At 31.6% G+C, this 27425-nt stretch overlaps 1 long non-coding RNA gene across 1 annotated transcript in view; it reads right to left on the bottom strand.

Annotated features, from left to right (window-relative positions):
• Nucleotides 1–25362, bottom strand: part of LOC147826572 (uncharacterized) — a 135402-nt gene extending 110040 nt beyond the window's left edge. The window contains exon 1 of the long non-coding RNA XR_015438932.1: nucleotides 25135–25362. This is a non-coding gene — a long non-coding RNA (uncharacterized LOC147826572). The remainder of the gene's footprint in view (nucleotides 1–25134) is intronic.
• Between the last annotated feature and the right edge of the window lie 2063 nt (nucleotides 25363–27425).

Here is a 27425-nt window from a genome sequence, read left to right as displayed (position 1 = left end):
TGTGTCCTATTTATTTCACCTAAAACTAGACCTATACCTATTACCATGCACTAAACTAAGATCAAAGTGGATTAAAGACCTAAATATTAAAACAGAAACACTAAACTTGCTGGAAGATAACTTAGGTAGAACTCTTGAAGACATTGGCATAGGAAAAGACTTTATGAATAGTAGCACAGGAACTAGCACAAAGGGTCGACAACTGGGATCTCATCTTATTAAAAAGCTTCTGCATTGCAAAAGAAACTACCAACAGAGCTAAGAGACAACCTACAATATGGGGAAAAAAAATTAGCAGCTGTACCTCAGACAAAGGACTACTATCTAGAATATATAAAGAACTGAAAAAATCAGACTCCCCAAATTCAAAGACCCAATTCCAAAATGGGCATCTGAAATGAACAGAAATATCTCAGACAAAGAAGTAAAAGTAGCAAATAAATATATGAAAAAGTGTTCAACATCACTGGTGATTCGAGAGATGCAGATGAGAACATCACCAAGATTCCACCTCACCCCAGAAAGAATGGCTGCTATCAAGAAATCAACCAATAACAAATGCTCGCGGGGATGTGGGGAGAAAGTAACTCTTCTCCATTGCTGGTGGGAGTGCAGACTGGTGCAACCACTGTGGAAATCAGTATGGTGATACCTCAAGGACCTAGGACTAGAGGTCCCATTTGATCCAGCTATTCCCCTATTGGGTATCTTCCCAAAATAATTAAAAGGATCACACCACAACGATATATGTGCACCCATGTTTATAGCTGCACAGTTTGTAATAGCTAAATCTTGGAAGCAGCCCAAGTGCCCATCATTGGAAACTGGATAAAGAAGATGTGGTTTATTTATAAAATGGAGTACTACTCAGCCATAAAGAATGAAAAATTAGAGTCATTTATAGCTAAATGGATGTATATAGACTGTTTTTTAAAACTGGTGTTGTAATATTAAAATTTCTCTTGTATTATTGCAGAGTTTTGATTCAGTCATTATTATTATTATTATTATTATTATTATTATTATTATTGGTATCAGGGATTGAACTCAGGACCTTCCCTTTGTGAGGCATGTGGCAGAACCACTGAGCTAAATCCCCGGCCCTCACTTTTATTATTTTGAAATCCATTGATTGGATTACTGAATCATTTACTTATTCTTTTGTAAATCAGTATTTTCTTTTTCCTATACTTTTATGCCAATATGCTCATTGGACTGAAAACACTGGTCTATATAATCTGTTTAATGTACAGTGGTGAAATTTTAATTCACAGTAAAAACTTTTTACTGTTTTACAATGCTTTACATCTAGCAATGATAAAAGGAAACTATGTACCGATGAACCCATATTATAAATAAGTCTCAAAATCACTAGGATAATGAACAAAATACAGATATAAAGGCTATATATCTGTAGAAATTTGAGAATAGGAAAATTATAGTGATAGCAACATTGGCTTCCAGGGGTAAAGGTAGATGAATGAATTGACTGAAAACTGTTATGCAGAAAATTTCTGGAGCAATACAAGTGTTCTAAATGTTTGTTTTCATGGTAATTTTGCAGCTGTTTCTATTTGTCAAAACGCATTAACAGTTCATTTGAAATGTCAATTACATTGTTGGAAATTACAGTTCTATGAAGATTATTCAAAAAGTAAGATTGAAATAATTCACAGTGCTTCCAATATTGTGGCTCCTCAATTTTGTGAATTGAATACAAAAAGTATCATATTGTTCTCAATGTGTTGTCTGCATTTTTTGATGAGATTATTTCATCAACGCTCACTGTACTAATTATAATTCTTCTTTCATGAACATCTTTTTGAAGACATTTACTCATTTTAAATCAGGACAGTTATGATATATATGCTATTTATTTGAAAAATAAAGATATACATATATATGTGTATATATATGTTCTTTATTTGGTAATTAGTTCTTATTTTTAATATGTAATCAAATTATAAATATTATCTTTTATAGTAAAGTTTTTGTCACAGATAACTTTTTCTTATCCAAAGATGTTTTTAAATTATCAAATATATATTTTGATAAACTTGTAAAATTTATTTTATTGTTTTAATACAGTAAAATGTCTGGACTTGAATTTCGCCAATGGTCTGAAGCATGCATCTAATTTTACTGGTTTTCTAAATGGATGGTAATTTTTTCTAGGTACAGTCACTCAACAGAATATAGTGTTCTCACTGATTGATGAGGCAAATTATTTTTCTTTCTCCAGTGTCAAAGAGGGTGGAAATCATACATGAAATGATTTAACTGGTAAATTCCTATTTTCAAAATAGAACTGCATATTTTGTAGCACATTTCAATTCAGGCTATTTGATAATAAAATTCACTTTAGTATCTAATAGTTCCTTTGTATGTTTAATTACATACAAGTTTTTCATTTATATTTATTACAAAGTATCATTTTAGAATGCTGTTCAATGATTAATCACACAGGCATCTAAGCTATTGTTTAAAATTCACAACAGTCTAAAATTTTTTCTCAGATAGTTCTATGTTAAATACATACTTTTCTGAAGTTCACTATACTAGGACCTAGATGATTACGTATATACTCTTTGAACAATTCAGAATGGTTCTTGGTAGAACTGCAACCTATGCTATAGCTTTCCTCATCAATACAAATAATCTTCAGCAGAATAGTGAAAGTCTAATACAAAATACACATTTATAGTGTTATTCCTTTTGATGCAAATATTGTTATTTATAACATACATCAGGTATGAAAGTGTTGTTCACTGTTGAATAGCCAACAAGCCTTAAGTTCGATTTTGAATTTGCTCAGAGTTTATGAATTTAGGTCAGCTTAGATACGTGGTTCGAGTATTACTTTTCTCCATATCCATGAGTAGGACCATTGTCATCTGTTAGTTCCATGGAGTCAGTTGGACCAAGATGGTCTCATTTACACATCTCATGACTATGCAGGCCTCTCTTCCGAGGCATCTGGTATTATCTACGAATAGATTTTTGTGAGAAAACTTTCAGAGCACTGTCAGCATTCCCAGAGGACAAGTCTCTTTGTTAAAATGATTACTGTATCTGTGATTGAATTATATTTGGTCATATCCATAAAGGAGGCGAAATTTTACCTGAACTCTTTTAGGATGTCTTAAACTGAGACTGAGAATTAAATTTTCACAAGTAATTTAATAGGAGAAAGCATAAAAATGTATTTAATACAAGTTTTACATGGCAAGGAAAATTTCATAAAAGAAAGAAGATACAAACACACAGTTACAATTGAACACTTACACGCTAACTTAAACAAAATCTAGTAAACTGAAATCTTGATAAAGAAAGGGATTTGGGCCAGGTAGTAAATTGGGTGGAAAACTGGCTAGGAAAATAAGGGATAGTTTAAAATTTTTGATTTTCCTTTACCTCAGCTTCCCATTTTTTAATACTAAGAATGATATTTACCTTTTGGAATAGTGATATCTTTCCCATAAGAATTTATCTCTTATTTTTAAGAAAAAAAAATTCAGAATGATCTGGGATCTGCTGTATTTCAAGAGGATTTCACTCAAACAGTATGTTAAAGTGGCATGGCTTGGAGGGGCATGTGTTTTTATTCCTTCAATTCCTTTGAACCAAGTCAAGGTGCATAACCAAGCCCCAAGTTGTTTTGGAAGTGGACTAGAGAGAGTGCAAATGTCCAGGGACATGATTTACTGAGGATCATTAATCTAATAATCTACTATGATCTAAGGTCTGGACCCAATGAATAAATATCTTTCCGTATGTAAAATAAACCTACACAGTCTCTACACAGTCTCAAGAGGCCCTGAATATCTCCTCTTGTGATATTTATTCATTGTATCTGATGATACTTCTCTGGATTTGGTTCTGCCAGAGATAGGAGCACTTATAATATAAGATGTATTAACATTGGGTAAAGAGGACAGAAGTCTAGGGTGAAAGAGAGGAGAATGGACTAGAGAAAATAAAATCAATTTTTGACATCCAGTAAAGGATCTGACACTAGATATGAGGAGGTGTGATATGTTAGTGGCCACTAATGGTATAAAATATCATTTTTCATTCATAGATATTTGGAGAAAAATGACAATCTTTTTATTTTTTTGCATTATCAAATTTATCGACAATGAGATATTAGAGTTATAATAAATAGAGTAATAAAAATAGTTTTTTGTTGTAAGATGGAAGCAAAATTACAATTTAAAAACTTATAAATTTAAATTATAACTTATCAAAATAAAAAAGGAAAGTTTTCATTGGAGCTCATAATATTTAATAACCTTATTTTTACTCTCTTTGCCTATATGCTGCAGTAGTGCACTAACCAGTGCCACAAAAATATTTCTGAATAGAAAATTCATTTAAATTTTAGCTTATTCAAGTAATTTACTTAGGAAAAATGCACACATATTAGTAAAGTTTATTCTTCATTAGTGTATTGAATACTTATGTCTGTTTCATATGCTTCAAAATGTCATGCAAACTGCAATTCAAGTCCAGTTTTTCTCTTTCAAGAGCACACTTTCTGACCCGAGGATGCAGCTCGGTGGTAAAGTTTACAGAGCAAGCACAAGGCTCTGGATTGCATCCCCAGTAAGCAGTGAGGCTCCGAGATGCTGGAAGACCATGCTTTCTCTTTTATGTGCTCTCCAAGAAATCTGACAAGCAAAACAATTACAGTTTAAAGGCCATATTATCAATGGGCTCTGTTTAAAATGTTTACAGAAACTTGGGTTGCTTCAACTACAAAAGCGTTTTTTTCTTAATGAAATAAAAAACACAAAAGTTTTATACTTTCATGTGCTTAGAAGAAGCGTATAACATTATGTTAGAGTAGCTAACATAATGTTAGTGTACTCTTATGTATCTTACCATAGTGGAAATATCTTTAGCTATATAAAAATCGCAAATTACCAAATGGTTTTGTAGATGTGGCAGGTGAAATATTTAATGGTTCTCCCTTCCACCCTTATTCAGTATGAACAAAACAACTGTGGTTGCATAGACTACTATGCTTACTTCATCATCCTGTTGACACTGATAAAGTTACTGTTTGTCTTAACCATCCAGCCTCTTCCTTTAGGCTATAGTCAGAGAAAGTGAGCATAAAGACTATAGTTAGAGGAAGTGAGCATAAATAATATGTTGCATAAAATAGACATTCAAGATTATGGATAAAAATCAAACAAATTAACTTCCTTTGTGTTTGATACCTGGACTGACTTATCAATTGTAATTAAGACTCCTTTATAATTTTATTTGACTTACTTCTTTGCTGAACCAGATATCCACTAAGTAGTATATCAGAATTGAGAGGAGGAGAAAAGAGATAATTTGTGATCTGTCCTTTTTCCTAATTGTACACACATGAACACTTACAGAACTGTACCATTACCTCACTAATAAATATGAAAGGAATATGCTATTTGCTTATTACAGTGTGGAATCATGTGGTTATATAAGTTCAGAAAGAGGAAAGTAAATAAGAAAAATATAGGTAGAATTCACCAATATCCTTTTGAATTATTGAAGATTACACAGGCATAAAATTAGCCACAGGGTCTGAAATTCTGTGTAGTAGTTTCATTTGCTATTTATGTCACCGACATGTTTTATTATTTCATTTAAAAACAGATCCTAAGAACAAAGAATAACAGTGACTGATGATTAAAAATGGAATAGAATATATGGTTTAAAAAAAATGTGTGCCTACAAATGAGGTCTCACCCATTTGAGACAGTATATTCAGCATAATACATGATTGAAACTCTGAGCTCTGTCCACAGACAGGTTGGGGAATATATTCCATACAGTTTTTCATGTATTATATTATTATTATTAAGAAATTTACTTTCATGATGATCACATTAAGGGACATAACCTTCCTGAAAAACTGAAAATGCAGATAATCAACCTTCCCAACATTGCAACACACAATAAAACCCAAAGGTAAAACCAAACGGTAATGGAGAGAGGTCAGGAAGACACAATTAGGGTGTAATACAGCCATAGGGATGGTGTAAGGAAGGCCAGCAGCAATGAAACAAAGCTCTCCCTTTATAATTTGTTAGATGTTGGCATCAATGTTAAGGAAGTGTAAATAAAATCAGATGAATATAAACAGTGCTATCAAGGTTCAGTACAAGATGGTGGAAAAAACACAGGTCTTTGCTTCCCCCACAACCATATTCCACTTTGATGAGAAAAAAAAATGTCATGTTTACCAGTAAAATTATCTACCATGGTGACATAAAAAATAAAAAGAAAGTCATTTGAAGTTCTGAAATAACTTCAAGAAAAAATATTTTCATGGATTTCTGAAAGACCCAGAACAGATGGGATGATATTGATAAATGAGGGCAGAGGAAAGTCATACAGAATTATTCAAGGAAGATTGCTATAGCAGAGGTGGAAACTTTTGTACTTGGCAGGACTCAGGATCAAATTCAAGCTTGAGGGAAGCAGATGGGAGAGCAGGAGAGGAAGAAATCAGACGGAAACACTCAGCCTGTCTGTCCAACTGCTGGTTGGTCAAACACTTTTCTTCATGTAATGCGAGACTGCTGGCTGCAGTATTTGTCTCCTCTAGATTAAAGGAATGATCTGGAGCAGAGTGGAGGGCAAGATGCTTTGGTAGGATATGTAATGAAAGTTTGGGGCTTGGTAAGAGGAAGGGCAGACTCTGACATGACTGGAACCTCACTCTAGGCATACATGTGACAAAAGCTGAACATCTAATTGCCTAAGGAAGGAATCAAACATTTTTATCCAAAACCAAATAATTAAAAAAACCCAAACATTGTTTTGCTGTTTTAGGACTCATCTCTGCAAGTTAAATAAAGGTGACTTCTAATTTTGATAATATGTATTTTTAATTTCCCTTTGGCAAGCAAAATGGTAGTGTAAGCAGTATTCCTGAGACACTTTTGTCCACAGAAGCACTAGCTTTAGGCCTAGAACTGTTGATTTCTACTTACAAGGTCACTGATAGCTAATGAGGATAAAAACAATTGATACATAGATAAAAACAATCACGAAATGAATTACATTTCCTGAGTTGTAAATCAATCTCCTTTACTTTAATCTATTTCATATATTTAATTCTTCTGCTTACTTCTGTCTGAAATAATGGGTGTGAGTATGTCAATCTATCAGGCAGACAAGAGATTTGGACTAGACACGTTTTGGAAGTTTTTACAGCTTGTTTATAACACTAGAAATTGTTAGAACAGAGGATGAAATTTTTTAAAAGGCAAATATGAAGGATCTTGCCCCCCCATATTTATTTCTCTTTTTCAGAATGTATAATCACAAGCTAAATAAAGAAGAATATGTGATCATAATATTATGTAGCCTCAGTAGTTACAAAGGCATAAACATACTAACTCAATAAAATTATGTGAACTCAGATATTTTATTTCTACAAACATCTCCTACATAAGTAGCTACAAAAATACATGGGGGAACTTGCAAGGGGTGAGGGGCAAAGGAAGGAAAGGAAGGGAAAAGGAAAAACTAGAGAATAGAAGGAAAAATGGAAACGAAGCTTTTTGTTAATAAGGAGGAGGAGAGGTTGAAGGGAAGGGAGGAAAAGGGGAAAAAAGAAGAATTGAGATATATCATGTACAAGTACAAATTTCATATGATAATACTATCATTATGTATATAAAATATATCAATAAAATTAATCTAAAAATAAATAAATGAAAAATTATATACATATGTACAAATTGTTATCCAAAGATTCAAGGTTGACTATATCCTGTGCAAATTTACTAGAGAGTTGTGAAATTTCTACTTTCAACTGGGTTGATTTGGGAAGATTATGCTATGACGTCTCCGTTTATTATTTTATGTTTATTATAACATTTATTGAGAAGTAACTCACATAGTATAAAATCAATAAATTTAATGTTTTTCATATACTTATAGTTGTTCAATCATTAATAAAATCTATTTAGAATATTTTTATCCCTCCGAAGGAAATCGGATAGCTGACAGCACTTATTTCTTATGCCAACTCACTCCTCAGCCCTACTTTTATATTCTGCCTCTGTGGATTTGTGTATCTAGGCACATCAAACAAATGAATATCAGACAAATAGAATCAAGCAAGACACCCAGCTCTTGGGATGCTCCTTTTTCAACAGCATAATATTTCAAATTTTGTTCATACTTTAGTATATGTCAGAACTTTATTCCTTTTATGGCTAAATAATATACCATAATTTATATAAACAATCATCAGTGTAGGGACATTTGATATTGGTGAGCATTTTAACTTCTGAACATCACATAATTTTACCAAATTTATTACTGCCTTTTTCTTGATAGATTTTTCCTCTAGTATATCTCCATGTTTCTCATCACGTAATTATCTCACTTGCCATTTCATTGATACCCTTTCTTGCCCTCTATTATCAACTCTACAGGAAAGCTGGTTCTGTTAAAGCATGAGTCAGCTCATATGAATCTGCTACTCTTAGCCTATGCATAGCAAGAGAAAAACAGGGCACACCCTACATGACCTACAAGGCCCTTTGTGATTTGCCTCCATCCTCTCTGTCTCTCCTGCTCATTTTTTCCTTAGAAAATTTATTCCAGTCTCTTTGGATTTCTGTTTGTTTTTGTTTAACAAAAACTCCAAAAATGTTCTCAACTTAACACTTTTGCTTCAGGGTTTTCTTTTGTCTCTCCTTTGCGTATCTGTAAAATATAATCATTAAAATTAATAATTGGTGTTAGTAAATTGGAGGTCACTGGGGATCATGTCAAATGTACTTTCTGTGGAATGGTAAGAAGAAAACCTGACTGCGGTTTCAGAAAGGAACTGGAAATTATGGTGTAAACAACTTTTTCATTAAGTCTTTTTGCCTAGAAAAGCAAGTAAGTGGAGCAAGAAATGCAAGAATAAATGAAGTAAAGAGAAAGCTTGTTTATTACTTGCAAAATTAATCACCTAAAGAGTTTGTTTTATGTATCAATTAAATAGTAAACAATAAATTTTATTTAAAATAAGGGAAAAACCAAAAATTCAGGAGTTGACACAAAAGGAAACTACAAATATTTTCAGCTTTTATTAAAAAATACTGAAAATTTTAATATATGTTTTTTATTCTATAATTCCTGTTTTTCCTCCTTTCATTATAACATCATGGTATTTTCCTTTTTCAGTGTCTAACTTACTAATAAAGTAGTAAACAGAATTTTTGCTTCTTATAAAGAAATATATATTTTTAAATCACAACATATACTGTCTGGATTTTAATTCATAATATAGTGTTCTTGTGGAGTCTCAAAAAAGAAAAAAAACAGTTTTAAATAAAAATCTAAAAATCAGTAACTAGGCAATTTAAATCAATTTTTCAAATTCATAAAAAGGAAGCTATCAATGTATTTTGTAACTCTTGTAGACTCTAGACTAATATGGATTTATTTATTGATTCAATATTTTCTGGGAAGTATAATATAAGGTTATATATGCATACTAAGTTGCTAGAATTTTAATACCTTCCTTTGGTGAAAAAGGCATGGAAGTTTTTATTTGATGTAAATACTATATAATTGTACATCATTTCAATATAAAGTGATAAATCAAATTTGACTGCTTTTGTGTATAAGCATCAGACTTTTGAAGTTTAGCTTCCCAGTTTTTAATCTTAGAAAGATAAGTATCTTTAAATTACTTGTAAAAAATAAGACTTTATGAGGAAATCTTATAAGCCCATGCCCCTTCTATTAAATCTTGATTTTGATGTTCTAAACTGTCAACAATGTCATTTCATCATGCAGCACCTTACATTTTTTAATAATCTTCTTAGAGTGTTAGCCAAAGGTTCATTAGGCCTATCCAAGACGTGTTTTGAAGCGTGTTCATTAGGCTAAAAACCCCAAACAACAAGGAGTCTTTCTAATCACCCTTCTATTCTTTGTGTCTTCCTCTTGGGCTTGAAAGAGATTACTAATAGCAAATGAAAAGCCAAAAAACAGCCCCAAAAACCCCAAAATAACAACAACAAAAACAGGCTGACATATCCTATTTCTAAAAAAGGATCCTTTGTACTAACATTTCTACCTATTTCCTTTTAAAAAATTATTCTCACCTTGCTAGTGTTTCAAGATGATATAAAAATAATGATATTTGTGAACATAAAAACAATACTTTTTCAAAGACTGATGTATTGAATGCGTTACATTCAATATATTATAATTTTTAATGAAAAGTATGATTGAAGGTGACTTTTGGTGAGCAAAACCAAATTGAGTAAAAGTACATTTCTTCAAATATGAGAGAAAATTTATATAGAAATGTCAGTTTGTTAAAATCAACATGTAGGTGTGTATACAAATGTATCAACTAAACTAGAAAAAAATTGTCAGGCAACCATTAGCTACTGAGGTAAATTAAGTACTTGTATATTCTTTCTTCTTCAAAATTTTAAATATTTTGATTGACAAATGCAATTCTATTTGTTTATGTGGGTCTTATTTTTACTGAGCCTCAGCCCTAGAGTTAATGTAAAACATTCAACAGATAAGAATTTCTATTTTACCAGGCATGTGGGATTGCAGCAACGGTGTACCCTCTGGAGTTGTTCCAGTTGAAAGACGCTTATCTCTTACAGACCTAGTTCAGGGCTAAAGGTGAACTAAAGGATCACAGTCTACATGACACCCAGAATTAATTCCCTCTGATTTCCTTGCAGTTAGAGCAAAATCTAAGATTGTGTGAGAATCTGGTTGGCCAAAATGAGAGAAAATGGAGAACCTCACCATATCAATCTGTAATTCCCAAGTGTCTCAGATATAATGATGCCCCGTGGTGAGTTTGGAAGTATCTTTCCTGAGTCTGCCAATCTGTTTAGTCATCATCTGCATGCTTAGAATTGTGACAGGAGGGTGACGTGGTCATTGACAAAGAGTTGAAGCTGTGTGGTGTTTTGAAACAGTAATGGTTTTAAAGAAGTCGTAAAGAAGCAACAAAAGAGAATAAATAAAATGAATACAAAATTAGTGTCAAATAATTAAATTGCAAAGTAACCTAAACATTAACATTTCCTTTATTGACACAAACAAAAAGCATTTGGGAATTTTGGTGTAAAACAAATAATTATGTGGAGGCACAGATTTTCTTCAGATGGCAGTAGTTAGTTAAACTTTCTGAAGTTTCACAATTTACCTGGACATTTAACTGTGCTTTTTTTAAATCATGTTTCAAACTAAAGTGCAAAAGGAAGCAACTGAAATCATACCCTCCTTTTACATGAAATATGATCATTCAAAGCTCCTCAACACAGATACTATACATTTTCCTCACATCATCCGCAGGAGGAATTAGCATCTACATTTAAAGATGAAGAAACTGTAAACCAGTGAGACCAAATGACTTGCCCAAGGTCACAGAACTAGCAACTCCTATCACCAGGATGTATGCCAAATTCTTTTGATTTTCTTCCAACACTTCTTCCATTATGTGTGGAAATGTGCCAACCTGAACTAAATACTGTGTGAGATAATGCTTGTAGCTGGATAATTTGTATCTGTAATTTGAGATTCACTTGTAGTTTAATAACATTGTATGATTGCTGCAGAGAAAGAACATGGTGAAGTGTGTAGGTCCTACAGGAGAAGGACAGACTTAATAACTGTGATTCCACAAGGCACAGTTCCGACATTGAAACACTTGTTTCCTTGGATGATGGTAATAAAAGTTTATTCAGCTGAGAAACTGATAGCTTTGGGAAGCTTTTTAAAAGGGATAACCTGAGTTTCATTCTCTTCATCACATAATTAATACTCTACTCAGAAATAAAGTATGAAGTTTCTGAAATCAAATCTGAAGTTACTGAAGCTTTCCAAAGCACTTTGATTACTGTTAATTCTGTTTCTGTTTGGTGAATTTCCTACTTATTTTCTTATTTGTACAGTTCATAGAAGGATAATTTTCTCTGTGAATAGAAAGTGTTTGTAGAAAATATTATTTTAAAAAGTCACAGATATAGCTATTTGCAAGTGAAAAATGTATCACACTATCATCTTTTGTCAACACAAGACATAGGCTATTGTTTTAAAAAAGACAGGAACCCAAAGAAAGGAAACAAAACCTGGAAGTGATCAGCACAAAATTGTGTGAGCATTTTGAATAGATTTAAAACAGTGATAAAACAATGTGACAGGCAAGAACTCAGAGAGGCTGTGAACAAAGACATCTACATTCTGTCTTCAAAACTATCAATTCACTCATTTCATGACTCCAAGTATGTTGTTTTTATTCTCTGAATTAAGGCATTGATAAGAGACTGGGAAGACAACTGGGTTTATGTGGAAAAAGAAACTCACCTAACATAGGATTGAGGTGGATTGAGGACTTTTTGTGCTCTTTTGCCCTAGAGTCACATAATGGAGATGTCCGTTGTGAGACCTAATCAATGCTTGAACTCATCTACTTGGCTTTTCAAATTTTGGAGTCATTCCACTTCCAATTATACCTAACAAGATGAAGCTGACTGGTTATGAGCTTGTCATGCATGGAGATAGGCCAAAGGGAATCCATAAGGAAGCAGGTCATAATTGGAAATGCCAGGATTTGGAGTCAGATAACTGGGAAAAAATTTCCAACATGTTTTTAATTTGTTCATTTGCATCAGTATAGTGACTAGCTTTCTAGAGACTCTGTTTCCCTATCTATGAAAATAATAATGCTAAAAATGATAATAATGACAATGTTAATGTTTGACCTATTTAGAATACTTACTTCAATGTACCAGGCGTTCTCCAAACTTCTTGGTACTCTGTCTGAATTAATTATAATAGTGACTCTTTGAGTCAGGCGCCGTTATGATCACACTATGCAGATGAGGATATTGATGAAAAGTTATCTTAAATATCTGAGTCACATCACTAGTGAGTGATGGGGACTTGAAATATACTCAAGAAAAAAGGCAATGTGCTCATTCACTGGGCTATGCTGGTTTTTATTAACTCGTCAGTTTATGTATCTACAGAATTGGTATACAAATATTGTATGATTCATTCCTCACACAAAATTTAGAACAATGCTTAGTGTACAATAAGAACTTATAAATGTTTATTAAGGAAAATAAGTGAAATAGGTTTCACCCACTCCATAGCTAGTAACCATGAATTTAGTGCAAACTCAGTATCCTAACTACCATACAACACCGTCTCCTGACACTGGGTCTACTCAAAGTTGCCTTATATAGATATGCAAAATTATAAATAATATCCTTAAACCCCTGGTTCCCAGAAAATGGACAATATAAAATAATATTAATAGTATTAGTGATAACAAAAACATGTCTGTTTTGACTGGGAAGAGGTATGTTTTTCTATTTACAAGAGTAACATTAATTGAGGTTTTTAATGCATAACACAGACTGTATCTCTTCATATTAACTCACTTAATCCTCAAAATCTACACAAACAAGAAGGTATTGATTATCATAATAAGCCAAGGATCACACAGAGAATTTTAAAAACTTATTCATTTCAAATATTTGTAACTAGAAACGTAAATGTAACTCTTTGCCTACAGATTCAGATCTGTTCAATGTTTTATGACACCGCTCCACTCTAGTGGGTAGTATCCAGAATAAAATATGGTAAAAAACTTTTAAACTATGAATCTTAGATTTAGTTCTGTCATGAAATAATGTTGTGACATTAAATGTGTTATGTAGTCTTTTAACAAATAAATCATCGTGTAGTATTTTGTTGCAAAACAAAATCATTTGCAAAAAATCATTTCACAAAATTATTGGTCATTTTTTATTTATTCATTTAACAAATATGTATTAAATATTTCCCATGTGCTAGAAAAAAAATTTAGTGCTAAATTTTACTTCACTAAAATACCTGTGCAAATCTGAAAATTCACATTTTTATAATAATGATCCAGCAATTCCTCTATAGAAAATGTATATTGTTGGTATAACTGTCATAGGGGCTGATAGCTGTTTGCTATGTCTTGAGAATATTATCAGTATGCACTACTTGTACAACCTTTATTACTGCCACTGGGGGTAAAGCAGAGACTTTCTAGACCATTCACAAAGAATTGTAAAACAAAACAAAAGGATCTTCCAATTTCTTCTATGCATTCAGTACGTGAGGATTCTCTGTATGCCCCTTGAGGACATTATAAAAACTAGATTCTTTGACATATCCTTAATTTAGTGACTCTTTGAGTGTGCTGGCATGGGAAAAATGCTTTACTTCATCCCTTTATTGTTTACTCTCTTACAATCATGGATTTTGTAGCATTTGTGTGTTTTCTCAATTTCTAGACAATTTTGGTTCCATGTAATATCTTTCTAACTCAGATTTTCTTGTAATTAGCTTTATGTCTATGAGCTTTCGACAGTTCAGTGATAAAAATAAGAAAAACACTGTTACCACTAAAATGTTTAAATCAAAGCAGTCTTAAGGAGTAAGCAGAGTATTCTGATGCCTCTACCAGTACTAGAATTTTCTGGGAACAGAAAGAAAGGCCTGCCACAATCTAATCAAATGCTTTAGCACTAAGTCACATTGCTCACTCCAAAAACATTTCACAGAGTACATTTTGCCAGGTTAGGAATTATTTAAATACATTTAAGACAGGCTGAATCTAACACATTTCTTATATTTTAAAATATGTTTAATGTATATCATATTTTATTTAATGTGTGATATGAATTAAACTTACAAATGATTAAATATAAATATTCATTGATTTATTAAGGTTTTGTCTAATTAATTTTTAAAGATTTATTTTGACATTATTGTGTGATAGACAGGTAGTGTTCTTGGTAATGGGGTTTAACTGTGACTTAAAAAGTGGCAGTAATAAGAAAAAAAGAAAGAAAAGAAGAAAGAAATGAAGGAAGGAATGATGGAAAGAAGGAAGGCAGAAAGAAAGAAAAAGCAAGAAAGCAAGGAAGAAACCAAGAAAGCAAGCAAGCAAGAAAGAAGAGTTTGCACCATCATACCTATCTATACTTATAGAGCTTACAGTTCTATGGAAAATTACAGAGATTATTTAAGCCTAAAATTATTAAAATAAAAGACACATTGCTCTTAATCTCTCTTGACATACACCCCCCAGCTTTGCACACTCATCCCATTGTCTTGCTCCTTTCTGAAGCAATTCTCAGAGTCCTTTCCTGTGGATCTAGTTATGCTGTCATGGCTGTTTCAATTCCCTGATTCAATTTAAAACATTTATTACTATGGTCATGTTTACTTTGGGAACAAGCCAGAAGTAATACAGTGTCAGATCTGATGATCAAAGCAGATGAGGGCACAATATTTTTACAAGTCTGCCTTTCCACTGGATGACACACGGTAGCAGAATTTATCATATTTTTTGTCACACCTTGTAAAAAAATTTACCAAAGAGGACTTTTAGAAGTGTTTCAGAAAATGGCAAGAATGATGAGATAACTGTATCCAAAAGGAGGGAGATATCTTAAGGGGGATTAATGATAATGTATCTTTTACCAAAGTATTTGTTTTTAATTTAAACATTCACTGTATGTTTTGATCATACTTCATATATAAAAGGAGAAATACATATGCACTCCTGAAAGTGAAATTACAAACTATAGTATGTAGGATTGGGAAAGAGATGTGAAGCAATGAAAATATACTATAGTCAAAAAGGATTTAATCTTCTAGCATGTGGTAAAAGGAATTAGGGTTGGCGCATCTGAGAACATTTGAACTATACAGAGATGCCATCCAATTTTTGCATCTGACAATCATTTAAATATTTAAAGTAACCCTAATTCTTAGAATGCCTGTTATTGTGAAGTAAAGCCCAAAGACCATTAATCTACATTGTACCTCAGTCTGACAAATTATTGATCTTTCACTGATCTTTCATCAGCAACTCAAGTTTAGATTCACTTTTCCATAAACACATCACCTCATGGACACTCGAGTTAATTTTAAATTAATGTTTATTTATTGGCCAGGGTTTAAACAGAGAAGCAGAACCAGTAAAAGATAATTTATATATTAAGATATTTATTTCAATAAATTGGCTTACATAGTTCTAGGGGCTGGCCAGGTATGTCCTAAACCCAAAGGAAAGGTCTTTGAGAGTTCCACGTGGTACCATTGCGAGTGGCTGAAGCTTTTATGCACAAGCAGATGTTTATCTTCTCTCAAGGCTTATTCATTCCAGTTTTTAATGCTTTTCACCTGACTGAATCATGTTGCCCCAAATTAGCCAGAATCACTTCCCTTTAATTTGACTGATTATGGATTTTAATCACATCTATAAAATACTTTCCTAGATTTAATACTTACTTAAATAATTGGGTCTACAGCCTAGCACATAAATATAGCTCAGTGACCACAGCCAAATGAGGTCAACAACTTTATTAGCAACAAATATTAGTGTTTTTTCCTCCATCTTGTGCATATTTTATAAGATCTTTAAATCAAACAAATACTATATTGTAGAGTTTTGTATCAACTTAGATTCAGGATTTTCAGCAGCTATATGACTTTAAAATTTTCTGTACAAAAAGGAACACAAAATTAATTACCAAATTAGATTTCATAAAGGGGCTGACACAATGTAGGTACCCCAATGCTTAAGATTCAATAACTTGGGGCTGGGGATTTAGCTCAGTGGCACCATGCCTCCCTCGTAAGGGCAAGGCCCTGAGTTCAATGCCCGGCACAGAAAAAAACAAAGATTCAATAACTTTACACCATATTTGTCTCTAACTTATATTTATTATGTGCTGTATCATAATTAAACAACTCACCCTGCTAAGACTTTTGGCATTCTGATTCTATCACTTTTGGTTTTCATTATTCCTTATTTTTATATTATCTGAGTATTTGACAATTTCTACACCAACCGCTGAAAAAAACTAAGATGAAGCTGAGAGAGATTGTAGAAGAAACTGCTAGAATCTCTCTTTGGAAAAGATCTCGAGCACATTTTTTGAAAGATTATGCAAATAGGAAGCTCATTTCATTTTACTACACTTTGTGAACATTTCACTACTTTTCTTCCTTTCATATTAATTTCTATTTTGAAATTCTTATTAAACTCTTGTAGAATTTATAGTTACTGGTGTGATCACAGAGTAATATCAAAAAGTCTACTCGCAACTTAAATTTACTGAACTTCTCCCTTCAGTTCTAAGAAATAGAAACTCACTATTGAGTTAATAGATGCTGGAGCCAATGTGTTTAAGTTTAAAAACTCATATTAATCACCAATTCTTGATAAGACTTTAACTTAACAATTATAAGTTTTTACATTGCTTGTATGTAAAGACAAACTAGAACACATCTAATAAGGATTAGAAAACTAATTATATTCCATATGTTAAGGAGTAATCCCATCACTTAGTAGGCAATTATTCAATAATTGTTAGCTATCTTTACTATAAGAAACCTATATTTATTATTATACTTTTATGCACAGCTACAATGATATTTTACAAAGTTTAAACATTAGAAACAAAAGTTTATGGTCAAAAGGGTTCACCCTCCTTGGAGAGTGTTATAGAAATATGGACATTTCAGGCAAAAGAAATATCATAAAAACTGAATAGAATAGGTACTATGGTCATAAAGTATTAAGAAATATTATAGATAGACTAGGTCATAAACAATTGCCCAAATGAGAAAACACAAAATATGAACCTGAATTAATGGAAATATTTGAGGCAAAAAACTTTAAAATTGCTTATAAAGAAACAATTTAAAGCTAAACTGTGAAAAGTTAAGTAAAAGAGTAGAAGTTTGTGCTGAAAATCAGAGAAATAACGGAGATTTTGAAAACTATCGGGACGTTACCACATTGATATCAAAGAGAATTGTATCATCAATACTGGAATTGGTAACAAATGAAAAGTCCATTGAAAAGTCCAGTGAAATCACATTTTAAAAACTTTAACAGTATAATATTGATGTAAAGTATTGAAATAATTCAAGAAAAAATAATTTCCAGTATTATATTATTTCTCCGAGAAAACAGTTCATTGTTATCCCACCATTCTGATTATAAAATATATATAAACAGCAAAAATCCTTACATGATTCACAGCCATTATTATTATTATTATTATTATTATTTTATTATTATTTTTTTTTGGTACCAGGGATGGAACTCAGGACCTTGAGCTTGCGAGGCAGGCGGCAGAACCACTGAGCTAAATCCTTGGCCTACCATTATTATTTTTAAGTCAATAGGATACACTTGTAATAGAATAGATTTATAAGTAATAGACTGATAAAAATATGCAAAATTTTAAAACCAACAATTTTAAAATATATATTATATGTGTGCATAATATATAATAAAGAGAGAACTTGTTCTGATTGCTTTTATAGAAATCTCAATGCATTCTTTCTCTCTCTGTCTCTCTCTGTCTCTTTCTCTCTTTGTGCAGGTACTAATGTCTCCAAATTCTTGACAAAGATACATTTTAACACATTCATTTAGGCTAAAATGAATGTCATGGACTGTTCTTTAGAAACAAAGAGGTTAGAAAAGGTAATCGTGAAAAGGTTCTATAAAAAGGTACAGTCTCTGATGGTGGTGATTTATGATTATATATTTATTATTTATTCCTAGAAGGTATGAGATAGAATTAATATCACCCATATTCTATAAGAGAAGGCACTGTTTTCTAATTTGATATCTGTTTTGGGGTAATGAGTGGAGTTTTGCTTTTAAACTGTGCCAATTATTCAACAACCAGAATGGGTGGTATTTGAAAAATTTCCCAGACAATTTCATTTATCATATTTTCACTTCTATTACAATTAAGAGAATAGAATTGATGGATGATATCCTCTGACACCACAATCTTCCTGGAACCTGGAACCAAAAGGTAAATATCCTGCAACTGCAAAGTTATTTCAAAAATAAATTTTGCTGAAGTCATGTGTTACATTAGTGTCTAAAGAATATTATATAATACAATGATCTTTATGTTTATCTTTGGGTTTGTCACAGGATCTAAAGCACTTTTACAATGAATGTGATTTGTACAAACTAGGCTACCATCTCTGGTACACAGGATATTTAGCATTTCTTTTCCAACAACTGAAATGTATATATGTGTGTAGAAAAACATACTGTGAAAAATTAAAATTCCAGATAACTTAGTGATAATTTATTTACTTTTGAAGTGATACTTTTGAAGTGATAAGTTGACAAAGACTTTTTTTTACTTTGGAAAATATGTCTATATCACCACTGGTCTCCAAATATGAAAACTAACATTTTTGGCAATGTACATCCTTCTAACTTTTTCTCAGTTGTCAATCCATTAAGGGAACTTTAGTACTGTTCCTTCGTGATTTCAGAGCCCATTGAAGCCTGGATTTCCTATGGCAATTCCAATTCTCTATTGCTTAATTATGAGTTGACTGTAAGTCAATGAGTTATTTTTGTGTTAATGTATAAAAAAGCAAAGCCTTTCAACACCTTAAGACCATGATGGAGAGAGTAGAAACCCCAGGCTGTAACTTGGGGTTACAGCCCATTTGTTTCATTGGATTTAGGAAATTCAATAAGGCAGAACTTACTTCATATGCATTATATGTGAAATAATTTTCAATTTGTGTCTGCCATAACTTATCTAGAGTTTTGGTTGTACTTGTTGCACCATATCTACGTGTTTCCACCTTTCTTTTTATCAAAATTTTCTGATATGATTTTAAAAATTCAAGAGCCAAAAACGATTCTTTTATATCTGTTAAAGTTCTTGCTATAATGTTCTTGCTAAAAAGAAAAAAATTACTTTTATTGCTCAAATAAAGCATAGTTATGGAAATATGAGAAAAGAATCAGTTAATATCTTCAAAATAAATATTATTTTATATACTTGATATTTAATGAAGGAAGTCCATTTTATTAAATTAGATTCAGAATTTTGTGTTGTGTTTTCATAATTTTCAAAATTAAATTCTTCTGTATGGATTTCTTCGAGAATCATGGCTGCCAACCGACAGAAAGGGATTAAGTTGACTGGATTTCTAATCTCAAAGACCAATTTGCCCATAGAGAAACTTCATATATGCCAGGGAGTGAGACAAAATAAAATGAAGTATAATTTTCTCTGAGTTAGATGTGGTATCAAAACTTGACTTTTTTTTTTCTCTTTTTCAGGTTTGTCTCCACCTTCGTGTTAGTAAATGCTGTTTTCTCAGTGACTCGGTCACCTGAACGAAAGGGAAGACAGCCTAACTTACTCCAACTGGATACACTGTAGAATAAAAAGTGTGACTCTGTGCTAACCACCATTACTATTACTAATATATTTTCTATTTCCGAAGAAAATACTAGATTTGCAAATGATAAATTAACCTATACATTTGTGTCCATACACTCGTTCTTGAAAAGATAATTCAGAATGAATATTATAATCCTATTTCTCATGATACATAGAAATGGGAGAAATTTTAGGAAAACCTAATAAGCAAACTGAACTCTCATATCTTTTCCTGGTTAAAAAATTTAATTTATTGCTAAAAAATGGGATTTGCTGTGTTCTATACAAGAGCTCATGAAAATCTTCCTTAAACTTCCAAAATAGTGAAGAAGTAGAAATATTTCCAATCTCTTTTTAAAAGACCAACATTGTTCTGCAAAACCATGCAAGGCCATCACAAGAAAAGAAAATTACAGACCAATATCCTTGATGAACATAAATGGAAAAATTTTCAATACAATAGCAGTAAAACTAATTTAAGAATACAGTAAAAGTATCATCTACTCTAATATATTAAGATATATTCCTGGGAGCCAAAAATGGTTCAACTTATGAAATGTGATACTTCACGTGAACAGAATAAAGGTCAAGAAATAATCATTTCATTAGATACTGAAAAAATTCAAGTTCCTTTCACGACAAAAGCTCTTGATAAATTGAGTTGAGAAAGAATTTAGTGCAGCACAATAAAGGCCATTTTTGGGAAGTCTACAGCTAACTACATAATCAATGATGAAAAACTGAAAGCAGTTGAAATGAGACAAGGATGTCTACTCTTACCCTTCCTCTCATGAACCATTTGATTATGTGTGTTTGTGTATTTGTGATTATTTTTTAGTTTCTAATTTTTAAAATCAATATCTATTAATTGAACAACTTGACCACAAGTCTGTCACAGAATTTTGAAACCCACTACAACATAGTAAAATGAGAAAAAGAAAAAGATACTTACCAAGCAATTAGAGAATGGGAGAAAAAGCATATAAATAGGAAAGAAGTGAAATTTTCAGTTTAGTGATGACATGACCTTATATATAAAAAGCCTTATAATCTCTACAAAAAGATAAACGATTATTAGAACAATTAAATATAGCACAATTGGAATATAAAAAAATAAACACAAATATCTGTAACATTTCAATGTTAACAAAAACTAAGAGAAATCAAAAGAACAGTCCCATTTATCATAGTTAGAAACATACAAAATGCTTACAAATAAATTTAACCTAGTGACATCAAATATCTGTACACTATAAACTATAAAATTCTAATTAAATAATTTGAAAATGACACAAGTAATTGAAAAGTATTCCATGTTCTTGGATTTAGACAACCAATATTTTTTAAATATACATACTTCCGAAAGTGATCCTCTGATTCACTGCAACAGTCAAAATTTCAATATCATTCCTCATATAAATTTTAAAAATCCATTTTAAAGTAGATGTGCAGCCAAACACATACACACACACAGAGTAAAAAAGTCAAAGCAATCATGAGCAAATAAAACAGAACTAGCGGTATCATACTGCTTGATTTCAAAGTATACCACAAAGCTACATGATTAAAGTAACATAACATTGCCAACTAGATAGGCATACTAACCAATGGAATAGAACAAAACAGAAATGATTCAGGCATGTATAGTCAATTGATTTTTAACAATAGTATCGTGAAAATGGCAGTATGGTTTTCTCTTCCATAAATGGTTTGGCAAACTGTATATTTATGTGAAGAAGAAAGAAATTGATCTCTTGTGTGACACCATATACAAAAATCCACTAAAATATACTAAAGACCTAACATAAAATCAGAAAAAGGTGAAATCTAAGTGAAGGTCTTTGGACCAGACAATTTTTCTAAAAATTTTACTCAAAAGCAAATATAGACAAATTAAAACTAAAAACTTCTGCACAGGAAAGAAAGGAATGATGCTCAGTGACAACCTATGTATGAGAGAAAATAATTATGAGCTGTATGTCTGAAAAGGGGTGAATATGTAAACATACAACTCAAGTAATTCAACAACAGGGAAAATATAGAAAATGTAACACCTGAAAAGACATTTCTCAAAAGAATACACACAAATGTCTAACAGATATATTGAAAAATACTGTCTCACTACTCCTAGGGCAAATGTACAGAACAACCATAATGACTTATACTTTCACACTTATCAGAATGGATTTTATAAAAGGTGCAAATGATAACAACTGTTGGTGAGAATGTGACAAATAGGGCACACTTTTATTCAAGGATCAGGACATAGATTAATATACCCATTATGGAAAATTGTGTGAAGATTCTGCAAAAGTTTAAAAATATAATTGTTGTATAATCAAGGCTGCCAGAGAGATGTCTGCACTCCCATGTATATTGCATCACTATTTACAATAGCCAGGATATAGAATTAACTAAGTATACATTAACAGATTAAATGTAATATTATTCAGCCTGAATAAAAAAGGAAATTGGCTCATTTGTTATAACATAGATGTAATTGGAGAATATTATACTATATGAAGTATAGTACACATGGATGAAATTGCCTAATAACATAATTCTTAGATTGTGTTTCCATTGCATGTCATATGACTGTATCAAAATTTAAATTAGGCAGAAATTGGGCTTATGTGGAGTATGCTAGGGAACTGGAGTTTTTTCCAGACCACTATTTGTTCAATGTTGATTTGGGGGATCTTTCTGAAACAAATCACATCCTCTGGTGTCTTGTTGGTACTTGAGATGCTTTTTTAAATTATATGGAAAAATGTTTAAGTGCTTTTCAGTTTTGTTTTGGTTGAGTTCTACTGTATTTGAATATTATTGTAGTTTTTCCCCCTTGCATTGTTCTTCTTTGAATGGTTTTAATTACTGTATGTATGTGTGTTTGATAATAAAGTTATTAAAAAAAACAAAGTAAGCTAGGAATGGAAAGACAAATATCACACATTCTTGCTCATATATGGTATCTAAAATATCAAACTCATAAAAGCAGAGAGTAGAGTTTAAAAGGATGGGTGATGAGAATGAGAAGATGATGCTCAAAGATAGAAAACTCAGAAAAAAAATTAATATTTTAGATCAGTTGTTCATCACGGTGAATATGGGCAATAGAATATTGTACATTTCACATTGCTAAAAAGAATAAATCTGTAATGTCCTCATAAAAATGTTGATATTTCAGTTAATGGATATATTAACTATCTTGATTTAATTATTGTACATTGTACAAGTACAGATAGAAAAATAATGGTGTGTGTTTAAATAAAAAACATTCATTTCAGTAAAAGGAGCATTACCATTGATCCCCCTTGAAAAACTCCCCTTGCTTTGAACATACTTGTCCTTCCATTCTTGCCATTCTCTGAAACAGATCTGAAAGTCCTCTTTTATGACTGTCTTGACAAAATGTAAAAAAAACCCAAAAAACATATGGTGAATGCAGCTACCAAGTGCCATCTAACAAAAAGGTGGACTTGTACAAAAGGTTCTGTGTTTTCATTTATCTTTATTCATCGACTGTACAACTTATGCCTCTTGCCCAAAGTCAAAATGATCATGAAAAGTCAATGTATTGAATATAGTCAGGATATCGAGGCAGTCAAAAAAGACAAAGTAAAGACATTAAGACCAAATGACTTTCAATATGACCATTCTTCTTACGCTTTGTAGAGTCAAGAAGAGGAGCAAAGAAAGCCTTGGAAAAAGATTAGCTTTCTTTAGGTGGCAGGAGAATTTGAAGCATATATGTAATTAGAGTAATTGCTCAAATAAGAGGAAAGTAGTGAGCACCTCTTTTCATTACATTTTTCCTTACCCCAAATACAGGTTACATCATGAAGCTGTTTGAAATATTAGAAATCTTATTCTAAAATTTCTTATATGGTTAAACTGAATAAATTCTACTTTTTTAGGGAAAAATTACTTTAGGGACATTTGCTTTACTTGTGCTAAACTACTGAGTTACTTACACATGGAAATACTTTCCATCAAGAGTATAGTAAAGAAAGTCTTAACAAAACAAACTTTATTTTAATTCTCTTTTCCTGTTCCCAAAATAACACTGACCTAAAGTGGATCATCTTAAAGTTATAAAAACAAAAATAATCAAATAAAAGTTTCTCATAAATATATTGAGATAAGAATTATGAACACATAATTCAATCGTTATTTTTCTACACATCTTTTAAAATCACTGAGATAATTCTATACATAGTTTTGTATATGTTTCACATTATTTTATATATCAACATCCTGATATTAATGAGTAATTTTTTACCAAACGATTTGAATATTGGAACAGTATTCCATTATAGCCTTGGGTCAATTTTTGTTTAATGCGTTCCTTCTAGTTTCATTTTTAAGTTATTTTAAACTTTTATAGTTTATTTATTCTGTAAGAATAAAATCATTCAGAGGGTTTTAAAAATTCCATGAACATGTTATTTTAGTCTGTATTGGAAGGCATTTTCCAATTTTCTATTCTCAACTTCTCAATATCATCATTACTATTTCTTTACAGATTATGAATTATTCATAAGAAAGAATCAAAGGAATCATGACAATATGTCCTTCCTTTTTAAGTTAGCAACAACATATTAGAGGATTTTGTCAAGAAAATTGCCTGTTTTTTTTTTCTTTTTAAAGAAAGCAGGTATGTAATTTTAGTTTTAGTCTGTATAGCACAAACTGTAAATAATTATTTAAAGCAAGTGCACTTCATAGGAGCAGTTTGCTAAGCCGACTGTAAAGTAGATATTTGGAAATTCATGGTATTCCTCTTTGATGTTTTTTTAATACCAGAGCTTTGCTTCATCCAAAATACATTAACTTTAATAACTTACAATGAATAATCTAGAATACTTACATTTTTGTGTAAAGGGACAGTGATTGTTCCAAAAATGAATTCTGATCTGATCACCTGAAAAAAACAAAACAAATAAACAAAAAACTGTCCAGTCAAGTGCAGAGTTCATTTTGTAAATGGCAATAGAAAACACATCAATAATGACATGTCAGGAAGAGCAGAAGGAGAAGCAAAGAGAAGAATCTTGGAGACCTCTACAGTCCTTACCGTACTATTTTCCCAAGCTTCTTCATGTGAAAACATGTAAGTCCTTATTCAGACTTGCAGGCAGAGTAAGTTGAGAGGGTGGGGTTTGTTGAATGTTTCAAATTAAGATGAAGGTTAAAACTTCAAAAGTATTCTTAACTTAAAATATAATATGTATTAGTTTATGAAGTCATATCTTTATGTTTATCAATGTAAATAAAATATTACTAATCATTTTATTTTCATATTTAAAGACTTAGGCTTGTTAAAAATTTAGAAGTAGTTATAGCAATCAGAAGACATTTTAATATAATACCAAGAAATAACTTTAAAAAGACTTAGTTCCAGAAATTCACATGCGAGAGAAACTTAAGGATAAATTCTTTTGGTAAGCAGAAATTAAACCAACTTTATATATTAGTCTGACAAATTTACTTATTGAGAATTAAGCTGGAGGATTAACAAATATGAAATAGATTACTCTCAGCAAAGAAGCTCAATATTTAATCCAGTAAATGTATTTCAGTTCATGGAAATGTATTTCAGTTCATGTGTCTTCTAGTCTGTTTTGTTTAATATTTTTCATCTTACATTTGGCCTTCAGTTTTGTGTAGAAGGACAAATGACTGTCATCTTTACCACCAACACTGGCACCTTTCAAACAAAAATGTCATTCAAGTGTCCTGTTTAAACTACTAGATATTTAACAACTTATTCTAATTAGGGGATCAGAATAAATTGGACTTCCTACAAATCTTCAGGTGGTTCATCGCACCAAGAAACATAATGCTCTATCGGCATTTTAAGTCATTATACTCTTCAAAAAGGCAGTTTGCAAATGTAGCAAATATTCTACTGTCCAAGATGAGGAAAAGTAGTAAAAGCTATTTCATGTTCAGAATTTAATGTTTTAGCATTTCAATACTGACTCTAATTTCCATCTAAGATATTTCCTGGAGGATAAGAAAGATCAAGTAACCAAAATAAAAGTGATACCAAAGCTAAGAATTTAGACTTCCATACACTCATGGAATCAAATTTATTAGGGTGCATTGTGCTGGATTGCACTGTGTAAGACACAGGTTACTTGCATGTGGTGTTTTTGAATTTTTTCTAAAAGTAAATCAAGGTCTATTTTCCAAGAGGAAAATAATAATGATGATGGTGTGAGACCACCAGCCAATCTTTCACTCTGCACTGCTGCTCCTGACTCGATAGCGCCCTCTGTGAAGGAGTGAAGGAAGTTAAAGAGAAGAAGGACATGTTGGACAGAAATGGACACATTACTTACCATAAAATAAAGACAAGAAAATTATTTTAGAAACCCAGCTGGCTCAGTGACACTGTAGGGGACAATTTTTAGCTCCAGTAATTAGAAACTTCGTGGGATAGAGAAAGATATGAATTCGTGATATGGAGCTTTCTAGGCCACACACACACGCACAAAATGAAAGGAAGATCTTGGATAAGTGATATTATTAGCAAACTACAGAAACTGAATAAAATTATGAATTTAGAACCAAAGCTAGAATGTTGATACTAAATCATATACTTGAGTATTTTAATAAGATGAATATGTGTTCTAAGATGGGTATACATGGAGAACAGAATCCCTCTTTTGCGCTAAATATGATGCTTTTGGACTTATTTTCCATTACCTACCTTTTGTTTTGTTCTTTATATTTTGGGTTTCTCATATAGAAGAAACTATGGGATATTTAAGTTTTTGTGTCTGATTTATTTTACTTAATATTATGGTCTCAGGGAGCATCCACTTTTCTACAAATGATTCATCCAATTCAAGTTGAATTCCAGTTCTAATGTCTTGGTTATTTTTCTTAGTAAAATTAAGGTCCAAAATTATCTGAAACAACAGTGTTGCCTCTCTGCTATTTAAAACGTATCTTCCTGTATTGCCATTGGAATATACCTTTTATTTTCTGTATTCATGAATTCTCCTAAATGCTTTACCAAAAATAAATACTGAAAAACTTTAATAATCCTTGCTCCACATAGCAATGTTCCCTAGGAATCTGTGCATAATCAAGGGAAAAGTCAATTTTAAAATAAAATAGTTAAAATGTTCTTGTATTTAGAACAACCAC

The sequence above is a fragment of the Heterocephalus glaber genome, unplaced genomic scaffold, assembly GCF_053883595.1.
Source record: "Heterocephalus glaber isolate CG9 unplaced genomic scaffold, H.glaber_assembly_v1.0 deba00001465, whole genome shotgun sequence".
Taxonomy (NCBI): domain Eukaryota; kingdom Metazoa; phylum Chordata; class Mammalia; order Rodentia; family Bathyergidae; genus Heterocephalus; species Heterocephalus glaber.
Note: the sequence above shows the minus strand (reverse complement) of the source record. Positions and strands in the feature narration are given on the sequence as shown.